Source organism: Pituophis catenifer, unplaced genomic scaffold (genome assembly GCF_029215685.1).
Source record: "Pituophis catenifer annectens isolate HBS135680 unplaced genomic scaffold, rPitCat1.0.hap2 SCAF_14, whole genome shotgun sequence".
Lineage (NCBI taxonomy): Eukaryota > Metazoa > Chordata > Lepidosauria > Squamata > Colubridae > Pituophis > Pituophis catenifer.
This window is the reverse complement of record NW_027256894.1, coordinates 9,467,695-9,478,753: the sequence shown is the minus strand read 5'-3', so window position 1 is coordinate 9,478,753 and position 11,059 is coordinate 9,467,695.

The window sequence follows — 11,059 nt, the reverse complement described above, 5'->3', positions numbered from 1 at the left end:
TTTCTCCAATACCTCTTCGCTTCGGGACAGGACCACCACATATGAAAGAAGGTACCTTGGTGATATCTGAGAAAAAGTGACTTATGACCATTTTGCACATCACCGTTGCAGCATCCCCATGGTCACATGATGAAAAATTCAGACGCTTGGCAAATGACTCATATTTATGACGGTGGCATTGTCCCAGGATCATGTGATCCGCTTTTGCGACCTTCTGACAAGCAAAGTCAATGGGGAAGCCAGATTTACTTAACAACTGTGTTACTAACTTAATAACTGCAGTGATTCACTTAACACCTGGACCAAGAAAGGTCGTAAAATGGGGCAAAATCCACTTAACTAATGTTAAGTTTGTTAAGTTTTTGGACTCCGTTGTGGTCATAAGTCGAGGACTACCTCTATTTCAGCTTTTAAAATCTGTACACCGAACCAAAAAAACCATATGGAATTTGCATTTATCTCCACTTTATGGAAGGAAAAGATGGACTTGATGGACAACCCACTGGGCTTTAATTTGGATTCCTGTTCTGAGGAAAGACTTGATGGCCTTAGGGGACCCTTTCAACTCCAACATTTTAGGTTTCTGTTTTTACCCTCAATTCCCCTGCTGCAACTAGGTTGCCTCGAAGCAGCTTCCTAGGATGGTCCTAATGACAAAATTTGCATATTAAAATATTCACAAATAAACAAACCTCCTTTTCGTACAGGATTCAAATAATCAGCAACATCATAACGTAAACCAGCTACATCCTTCAATTAAATTGCTTTCTTTGATACATGTGTCAGCCTAAGTTCGTATTTTGTCAGACAGAAATTCAGCTGGAATAGTATTACGGATGATAACAACTGGTAGGCTATTTTTATCCATCTCAATTCTTAAGTAGAATGATGATAAAAAAAAAAAATGAATGATAGACGTACCAGAAGGCATTAATTAGTGATATTCATATTCTGTTTTACGCCTAATTGGTATTTCTAAACAATAAGATTTGGCTTTTTATTTCAAAGAAAGGCAGTCAGAAATAGAGCTTTGCAGCAGTTTAGGCACTGAGAAAAGAAAACAAGAGAGAGAGAGAGAGAGAGAGAGAGAGAGAGAGAGAGAGAGAGAGAGAGAGAGAGAGAGAGAGGGAGGGAGAGAAGGAGGGACGGAGAGGAGAGAGGGAGAGAGAATGTAGGGAGGGGGGAGGGAGGGTGGGAGGGGGAGAGAGAGAGTGAATTTGGAACAATTAACCAGGGGAATGGCTTCAGAGGTGGGTTTCAGCAGGTTCTGACCAGTTCTGGAGAACCGGTAGTGGAAATTTTGAATAGTTCGGAGAACCGGTAGTAAAAATTCTGACTGGCCCCGCCCCCATCTATTCCCTGCCTCCCAAGTCGCAGCTGATCAGGAGGAAATGGGGATTTTGCAGTATCCTTCTCCTGGAGTGGGGAGGGAATGGAAATTTTATAGTATCCTTCCCCTGCCACGCCCACCAAGCCATGCCACGCCCACCAAGCCACACCCACAGAACCGGTAGTAAAAAATTTTGAAACTCACCACTGCACTCGGTGCCGAAAAGGTTCGCCATCACTGGTATAAGGTTTCCTGCTCGAGCAGAGGGTTGGACTAGAAGACCTCTAAGGTCCCTGTTATTCTGATGTAGTAGTTATACTACTGGGCTCAGAGACCATGGTTTCTAGACAAAGACCAGCTAATTGACTTTAGACCCGTCACTTCCTTTCAGCCCTAAGAGGACAAACCTCTTCTGAAATCTTACCAAGAAAACTGCAGAAACTTACCCAGGCAGTTATAAATAATGTCCTTTTTCTGAATCCTAATCCACTTCATCAAAAGAGAAAAGGTTTTATATTGTCAGTTGTTGGAAATAGAAGAAGGAAAATCAGGCTAACCCTAGTTGCCACCTTTCCCAAGTCAACATTTCCCAAGTCAACAGGGCCTGGTGGCTCAGCAGACTGATAGCATTGTGATTAACACCAGCTGTCTGCAATTACTGTAAGTTCGAATCTCACCAGGCTCAAGATTGACTCAGCCTTCCATTCTTTCTAAGGTAGGTAAATTGAGGACCCAGTTTGTGGGGGCAATAAGCTGACTTTGTATAAATATACAAAAGGATGAAGGCTATTGCTTAACGCATTGTAAGCTGCCCTGAGTCTCCAGAGAAGGGCAGCATATAAATCAAATTAAAAAAAACCCCACATTTCCTGGCATCTCTGCCTAGCTATTGTTTGTTTAATCTTCACTGACTGAAACTGTGCAGTAATTAGCAGGATTCGTGCCTCATGCTAATCGGCACCGTTTATAAACCGCAAGGATTTAAAATCTAGAACCTGCTGAGTTAAAAACCAAGCGGACCATCCAGATACAACCTATACGGCAACCCAGCTATTCCCATCATCTATAGATAGTTTGAGAACGAGAATTGCCCCACTGGGATTTTTTTCCAGTCTGAGTCCCACCAAAGGGGACGGAAGGTGGAACTGGAAACCTTTCTATCTCTTGAAAGTAACAAGCAGGTTCGAAGGAGAATTAAATTGATTTGTGAAGAGTGTTTGCCATTTTTCTTGTCAGGAAACAGACACCCAATTAATGGGATTAAAGATTAATTAACATGAAAGTCAGCGCTGTACCTACCAAGGAGTTGATTTAACACTGCACTATTTTATGTTCCATCCACCAGGCTGGAACAAGGGGAGGCGGGGTGGGGTATGGAGAGAGAGGGGGAGAGAGAGAGAGAGAGAGGGGGGGGGAACAACTACTACTAAATGGTACATAAAAATGAAATAATTTTCGCTCCGACACTTGTTCTTCCAAGCACATGATTAGAAATGCTTGCAAAGGGCTCATAATCTAAAGCGCTGAAGTTAGCTAAGATCATCCAATATATGACAGGGTACAGCTTGGCTTCAGAGGATCGCTCTACACAAATAACAACCATAATTATTGTGCAAAGGATAATCTTCCTTATGATCATGTGAAGTGTTAGTTCTGCCTTGGCATCCAGTTTTGATCGCCACAATATATATATATAATATATATATATATATATATATATATATATATATATATATATATATATATATATATATATATGTGTGTGTGTGTGTGTGTGTGTGTGTGTGTGTGTGTGTGTGTGTGTGTTTTTCTTCTAGCCAGGTTTTCCCTACGTAGCCAAGGTTTTTTTTTTTTTTTTTGTAGCTCCAGCTCAGTATTCTATTCTATTTAAAGTTGTCCTTTCCCCTGATGCAAATTCTGATTTTTTTTTCCGAATTATGGACCCTTTCAGTATCTTTAATATGTAACGGCATGAAATGCACATAAATAAGCCAGCCTGCTGCTAGCTGTAGTTAAACAAAACAGTCTCTAAATGTCCCTGCCAAATCCTCATTTTGCATGCTATTCATCACCCCTTTTCATTTTGTTAGAACAATGGATGCAGCGGGGAGATTATAGTATGGATTGTCATTAACTGGGGTGGGGGGTGATGTGCTATTCTACCCGAGGTCCCAAACTCCTTTGCATGGACTCAAATCCTCCTTTCATGGCACATCGTTCCCCTCCCACTCCATCTTTGTGGGATTTAATCTCACCCAAAGCTTTTGCAAGTTTGCTGCACGGAACGGATGTTGCTTTATAACTCTTAAATTGAGCCTTTGTGTTGCAGCCCAAGCAGTTAATAGGAAGATAATGAAGTTTGGAAATTTAATAAGTATGGGGGCCTCGGTTGAAAGAATCATCTTTTTTTCAGTGGCTAAATAGTTGGGTTAAGAAAAAGTTGGGCCATTGATGGCTGCAGAAGAGGAGAAGAGCTGTTTAAAATGATCTTACCCTGGGTACACTGCAACTGTCATAAATGTGAGTCAGTCGTCAAGCATCCAAATGTAAATCAGGTGACCATGGGGATGCTACAACGGTCGTAAGTGTGAAAAATTGTCATAAGTCCCTTTTTTCCGTGCCGCAATAACTGCGAATGGTCACTAAATGAACTGTTGAAAGTCGAGGATTACCTCAGTGGTGGGTTCCTCCCGGTTCAGCCCGGTTCGGCCGAGCCGGTAGCGGTGACGATATGACATCACCGAACCGGTTCTGCCCCCCCGCCCCCCCTGCATTATTCTTACCTTTTATTTGGCCCCACCCCCCAATCTATTGCTGCCTCCTGAGTCCCAGCTGATGGCTAGAGGAAAAAAAAAACTGTTTAAACTCTTGCCGCGGGGCTTCAAAGGGCCGCCCTACAGCTGATCAGTGTTAAAAGCAAACAAATGAGTAGACTGGTGCCTGCAAAAATAAATGGGTAGACCAGTGCCTGCAAAAATACATGAGTAGATTAGTGCCTCCAAAAATAAATGGATAGACCAGTGCCTGCAAAAAACAAATGGGTAGACCAGAACGCTCCAAGAACAAATGGGTAGACCGGTACAGCTCTGCAAGCAGTTAAAAGCCTGGTAGACCAGTACCTCTGCTAAATCCTAAAGAATTGTCACATGATCATCAAGCCACACCCACAAAATAAGCCACGCCCAGAACCGGTAGTAAAAAAATTTAGAACCCTGGATTACCTGTATTTATGACACACCACTGCTATCCCCACACCCCCAAGCCTGACCCATGTTCACAGAAATGTCTGGTGTATATGCAGATAGCCTTCTCTTAAGAAAGCGACTTCAAAAAAGTCATCAAAGGTTCATCCCTGGGAAACTGTAGAAATATGTGCTGCAGTGGTGGGTTTCAGTTACCTTTGCTACCAGTTTGCAGAATATTGATAATAGAATTAACTGTGGATGGGAAAAAACTGATGTTAGTTGGAATATACGTGCCAAATGAGGGCCGAAAACCAGTTTTTATAAGAAACTGTATAACATGATTAGAGATCTAGAATGCGATAATTTGTGTGTAATTGGTGATTTCAGTGCGATTGTAGATAGAGAACTAGACTATAGAAATGACAAACGAAAGAAAGATATTAGAAGGATATTACCCAATTCATTTTTCAAGATGGTGGAAGAATTAAGCATAAAGGATTGTTGGAGGGAAAGAAATTTATTTTATTTATTTATTTATTGGTTCAATTTATATGCTGCCCTTTTCCGGAGACTCAGGGCGGCTTACAATGCATTAAGCAATAGCCTTCATACTTTTGTGTATACCTGCTTAGTAGGGCTTTTGCCCCCCTCAAGCAGTGTTCTTTTTTTTTTTATACAAAGTCAGCTTATTGCCCCCACAAACCTTGTCCTCATGGGATAAGAAACAATATACTTGTTATTCAGGTAGACGTCAATCTTGGTCTCGAATTGATATGGTTTGGGCATCGACAGATTTGGATCTGGGAATTGAGGAAGTTAATAGGAAGTTAATATTGACATAAATCCGTGAGCAGATCACAATCCCATTAAAATTAAATGGAAAGGGTAAAAAAAGATAAGGAGGTGGACCCTAAAAAAAGCAATCTTGAATCAAAATGAATTTAATTTAAAGATGGATGATCAAATGAGTTTTGTTTTTTCAAAGTAATAAAAAAGAGGATACGAACAATCAGAACCTGTGGGACACGGCAAAAGCTTTGATGAGGGGTATCACAATATCATACATGGCCAAAGACAACAAACAAAAAAAGACAACGGCAAAAAAATTTTAGAGGAAGATCTTAGCAAACTGGAAAAAGAGCTGCAGAAAGAACCGATAAAACGGGAATTGAAACAACAAATAAACACAATTAAACACAAATTAAATATCATTGAAAAGGAAAATATGGCACAACAAATTAAAAGCATTAAACAATTTTTTTTTTTTGAGAATGCAAATAAGCCGGGAAGATGGCTGGCTTATAGACTAAGAAAACGGAAAGGGCAGAGCGTATTTGATGACATCCGGGCAGGTGGGCGGAGCCTCCTACTACCGCTACTACCGGTTCGCCCCGGTTTGGGCAACCCACCACTGATGTGCTGTTGGAAAAATGCCCAGTGATTTCATGTTCTGATTTGATCCATTATTTTTTTCATTTTTACGCAACTTTTCTGCATGAAACTGCACAGATTTGAACTCATTCCAGGTGTTAACTGGGCATTTTTCTTTACTAGTTCTTATTCAGTCTGGGAAGGGGGAGGATTTCCATTCATTTTTTTTTTTTTTGAGGGAGAACAGAAATTCCAGGAAAAAAATAATAATGGTGCAACGTGATATTTATTTGCAGATATGCAAAATATAACAATAAAAATGCAAATTTTTGTGATTGCCTTCTGAGAAAAAAACAGTTCAATTCAATCGGGTTTTTTTATTTTTATTTGTTTAAAAATCTCTCACTTTGTGCATGCCTCTCTCCTCCCCTCCCATCGCCTAAACAGATAACAAAAGGACGCATAATAAACTAGAGATAAACAGAGACAAAATACCTCATTAAAAAAAAATTAGCGCCGTCATTTTTACACTACTTCCTTTGATTTGAAGGTTCTTTTAAGCAAGGCTCAGGCAATAAGCACAAAAAAAAAGTTAATTAATTCCCAATCTATGTGTGTGGTAGCAAAGATAAGGTACTCTTATACTGAAAATATTCCGGGTCACTCAGCGCCAAAAATGTGCCATGTTAACGCAAAAAGAAAACATTTACAGACTGTTCTAGGATGCCATCTTCTTCGATTATTATTTTTGACTCCCCCAAAAGCAAATTAAATTAGATATTTTAATGCAGGTATTTACTACTATTCACTTACCTTCACTACCGGTTCGCAAATGTGAGCGTGCGTGCCACCTCTGCGCGTGTGCTGAGCCTTCTGTGCATGTGCAGAGTGTCCATGATGACATTCTGGTGGGCGGAGCTTCCCACCACCTCCGCTACTGGTTTGCCCAAACCGGGTAGAACTGGCTCAATACCACCACTGGTATTACTGCATTTTAAAAAATTAAATGTACTTTTCCCTAGTGGTGAAATCTAAAATTTGTTACTACCAGTTCTGTGGGCGTGGCTTGGGGGGGGGGTAATATGACTGGGTGGGCGTGGCCAAATTTTTTAAAAAAACTTTTAAAACCATTTTTTCTACAACCTCTTCTGCAAAGAGGTTGTAAAAAAATGCTTTCAAAAGGCTCTGACGATCGCAGCTGAGTTGCCTGATCGTCAGAGGCTTTTTTTCTTTTAAATGCCTCTGCTGATCAGGCAACTCAGCTTGGATCGTCAGGCATCGTCTCAGATCCTCAGCTTGGATTGTCAAACTCAGCTTGACGATCAGGCAACTCAGCTTGGATCGTCAGAGGCATTTAAAAGAAAAAAAGCCTCTGATGATCGTGCGGCTCAACTGGGCATGGGGGGGCGGGGGCAGGGATTTTTGCTACCAGTTCTCCGAACCACCCGCCTCCATTGCTACCGGATCGGGTGATCCAGTCCGAACCGGGAGCATTTCACCCCTGCTTTTCCCCCTCTAGTTATATCAAGCCCAAGAGCAGGATAATCCAGAGGATTAAAAATATTAAGATGGTGGCTAAAACCATAGCAACAAATATACAAACTTGAAAAGCGGTGGGCCGGCCTTAGTTGCACAATCATGAATGTCATATTGATATATATATATATTTATTTATTTCACTTTGCCAACAGCTCTACTTGGGAGTTTGATGAATTTGGCAGGAATTCACCATTAACCAAGCCATCATTGTGGTCCAATATCTCTTGATCTCTGAACAAGGAACTTCATGATCCAAAGATAAAGTTCCTGATCCAAGGATGAGCTTCAAGAAAGGTCGTAAAACGGGACAAAACTCACTTAACAAATGTCTCACTTAGCTACAGAAAAGTTGGGCTCAAGTGTGGTCATAAGTATCTGGCTTCTCATGACAGGCAAATCCTGATCATCTTCTTTTAATGACCACGTAATCCCTTGGATTCTGGGCAACTAAATGGAGCTGAGTGTTTACTAGCCGGATGCCCTTCCTGTCGCCAACGCGGTGTTTTGTTCAGCAAATACATTCTCAGTGTGCCCAGAGAGAGAAATATCTGCCTCTACCTAGAATTGAACTCACAGCCTCCTGATTGTGAGGTGAGAGCTCCACCTCTAGGCCATCACACCCCTCACAGGCAAATCCTGATCCCTAAAACAAAATTATTTTGTGACTTCACTTGCAATGCTCAAAGAAATAAGCCACATTATGGGTTATGGAAAGGGCTTGCTTCACATATCATACTAAGAAAAGAGTTCATTTCCCATAAAATCAGGGGTGAGCTTCAAAAATTTTAGCAAGGGGTTCTCTGTCCAGTTGCTGGGTGGGCGTGGCCATGTTGGGCGTGGCCTAGTCGGCCTCCTGCACCACGGTGGGCGGGGGGGAATTTTTGCCCTCCATGGCCTCCAGAGGCTTTCCTCGAGCGAAAACAGCCTCCCCAGGCTCCGGAGGCCCTCTGGAACATCCCGAACTTCCGGTAGTCCTGTTTTTCGCCCTTTCCGAGCGTCCATGTGTGCATTGCACTTACCTGCATCCAAAACGGGCCGCGTGGGGACTCCTGGGAGGGGCGGGGCAGGGTGGGTAGGGCAGGGCCAGCCAGGAGTGGGATTTGGGGATTCTCCGAACTGCACAGAATCTTAGCAAGAGGTTCTCCCAAATCCCTACGAACCCCCAGCAGCCCACCCCTGGATGTTGGGGAGTGGGGGTCAACTTTGCAGGATCTGAAAAAGTTTCAATTCAAACAAGATGTGAATAGTGTCTAGAGGACCCAGCTGATGATGAAAGGCAATTGTGCACCTGATCCTAATCACATCCTAAAGCCAACGAGGGATCCATCAAGCTCTGCAAATTACCTAAACCCAGTTTATCTCATGTATTGTATGAATCCAACCAGTGTTATTTAAGACAGTCTACTTTGGTGAGACACCTGAAACATAAACCTCTTGCTCAAGAAGGGCAATGGCTCACGAAGATCATCCTAATCCAAAGGTGGCTTCTTCAAAAAGAAAACAGTCCTACCTTTTTTAAAAAGGAAAATGAAAGTTACTTACATTTGAAGGAGTATTACTGAAGATCCATTGTAGAGCAATGATCAAATAATCAAGTGTGCAGTCAGCTGGACTTTCCTGCGGCTCTAACCCATGATTCTTCAGCCTCCAAAACAAGTGACATCTATAGCAAGAATGAAAAGCTTCCTACACTCATCAGATCTGCCTTACAATAGACATCATATATGACAACTCATAGGTTCAAATCAGTGCTGAAATCCAATTTTTTTTTTACTACCGGTTCTGTGGACATGACTTGGTGGGCGTGACAGGGAAAGGATACTGCAAAATCTCCATTCCCACCCCACTCCTGGGGAGAGCCAGAGGTGATATTTGCCGGTTCTCCAAACTGCTCAAAATTTCTGCTACCGGTTCTCCAGAACTGGCCAGAACCTGCTGGATTTCACCCCTGATTCAAATCCCACTAAATGATTCCCAGGTGAGTTTAAAAGCAATCTTGTCTGATGAGCTCCAAATGGAGAAAAAGGGATTGCAGGCTGCCTTCTGGTGGTCAGTTAATGACAGACCTAATGGGTCAACCCATCAAACTTTTTGGAATCAAAGTGAGGCTCTGTTCATTTCTTCCCATCCCTGATCTCCTTGGCTAATAACTACATCTCCACTGTACGATGGTGGGATTCAAATTTTTTTACTACCAGTTCTGTGGGCGTGGCTTGGTGGGCGTGGCATGGCTTGGTGGGCATGGCTTGGTGGGCATGGCAGGGGAAGAATACTGCAAAATTCTCATTTCTTCCCAATCAGCTGGGACTCGGGAGGCAGAGAATAGATGGGGGTGGGGCCAGTCAGAGGTGGTATTTACCAGTTCTCCAGAACTGATCAGAACCTGCTGAAACCCACCTCTGGAGGGAATGGAGATTTTGCAGTATCCTTCCCCTGCCATGCCCACCAAGCCACGCCCACAGAACTGGTAGTAAAAAAATTTGGATTTCACCACTGTCCTTGGTGCTCTCTGGGCATGGTTGTTATCTTGCAGATGTTTCATGACCCAAACTAGGTAACATCACCAGTGCTAGGAGGGAATGGGGTGTGCAGAAAGGAGGAGGAGGAGGAGAGCACCATGGACCTCTCAGTCACATGTACCGTATTTTTCAGAGTATAAGACACATCCTTTTCCCCCCTAAAAGGGGGGTGAAAATTTGGGTGCGTTTTATACACCGAATGTAGCCCCTTCCACCCACTGGCCCCCACCCTTTGGCCTCTGCCTCCCAGCAATTTACCTCCTTGCAGCAAGCAGCAAGAAGAAACAGATCCTTTCAGTTTCAGCACAGCCTAATTATCACAAGTTGATTTTCCCCGACTCTCAGCTGTTTCAGGCTGCAGGGATTGCCATTGCCTATTGCTGTGCGGGCCTCTGCTGCTTGCTGCAAATCTGCTGGGAGCAGATTTTTTTTTTCCTTGTGCGAATCAAGCTATGCTGAAAATGAAAATGAAAGTAAAGCAGGCTGTTTGCTGTTTGCTGCAAGGAGACAAAATTGCTGGGCGGCAGAGGCAGGTTTCTTTTTCTTGTTTTCCTCACCAAAAAAGGTAGGTGCGTCTTATAGTCCGGAGCGTCTTATATTCTGAAAAATATGGTATATCCATATGGTGCCTTTGCTCTCAAAATGGAGAACTGAGAAGGCCCTGAAAACATATGTTTTTCACCAACCTTGGGTCGTAGGAGTCAGCCTACAAATAATTGTAGGAGCCTTGGTAGTACAGTGGTTTAAAGCACCCTGTTATTAACACAGCTGCCTGCAATTACTGCAGGTTCGAATCTTACCAGGCTCAAGGTTGACTCAGCCTTCCATCCTTTCTAAGGTAGGTGAAATGAGGACCCAGTTTGTGGGGGCAATAACCTGACTTTGTATAAATATACAAAAGAATGAAGGCTATTGCTTAACGCATTATAAGCCGCCCTGAATCTCCAGAGAAGGGCAGCATATAAATCAAATTAAAATAATAATAATAATAATAATTGCGTGAGATGGCGTGAGGTTTGTTCTCCTTCTTTCTACTTCCATAGGTTTTATGTATTTATTTTATTTGCATCGTCTAGATGTTTATTCTATTCATTTTTAATTGTTCATAGAATTCC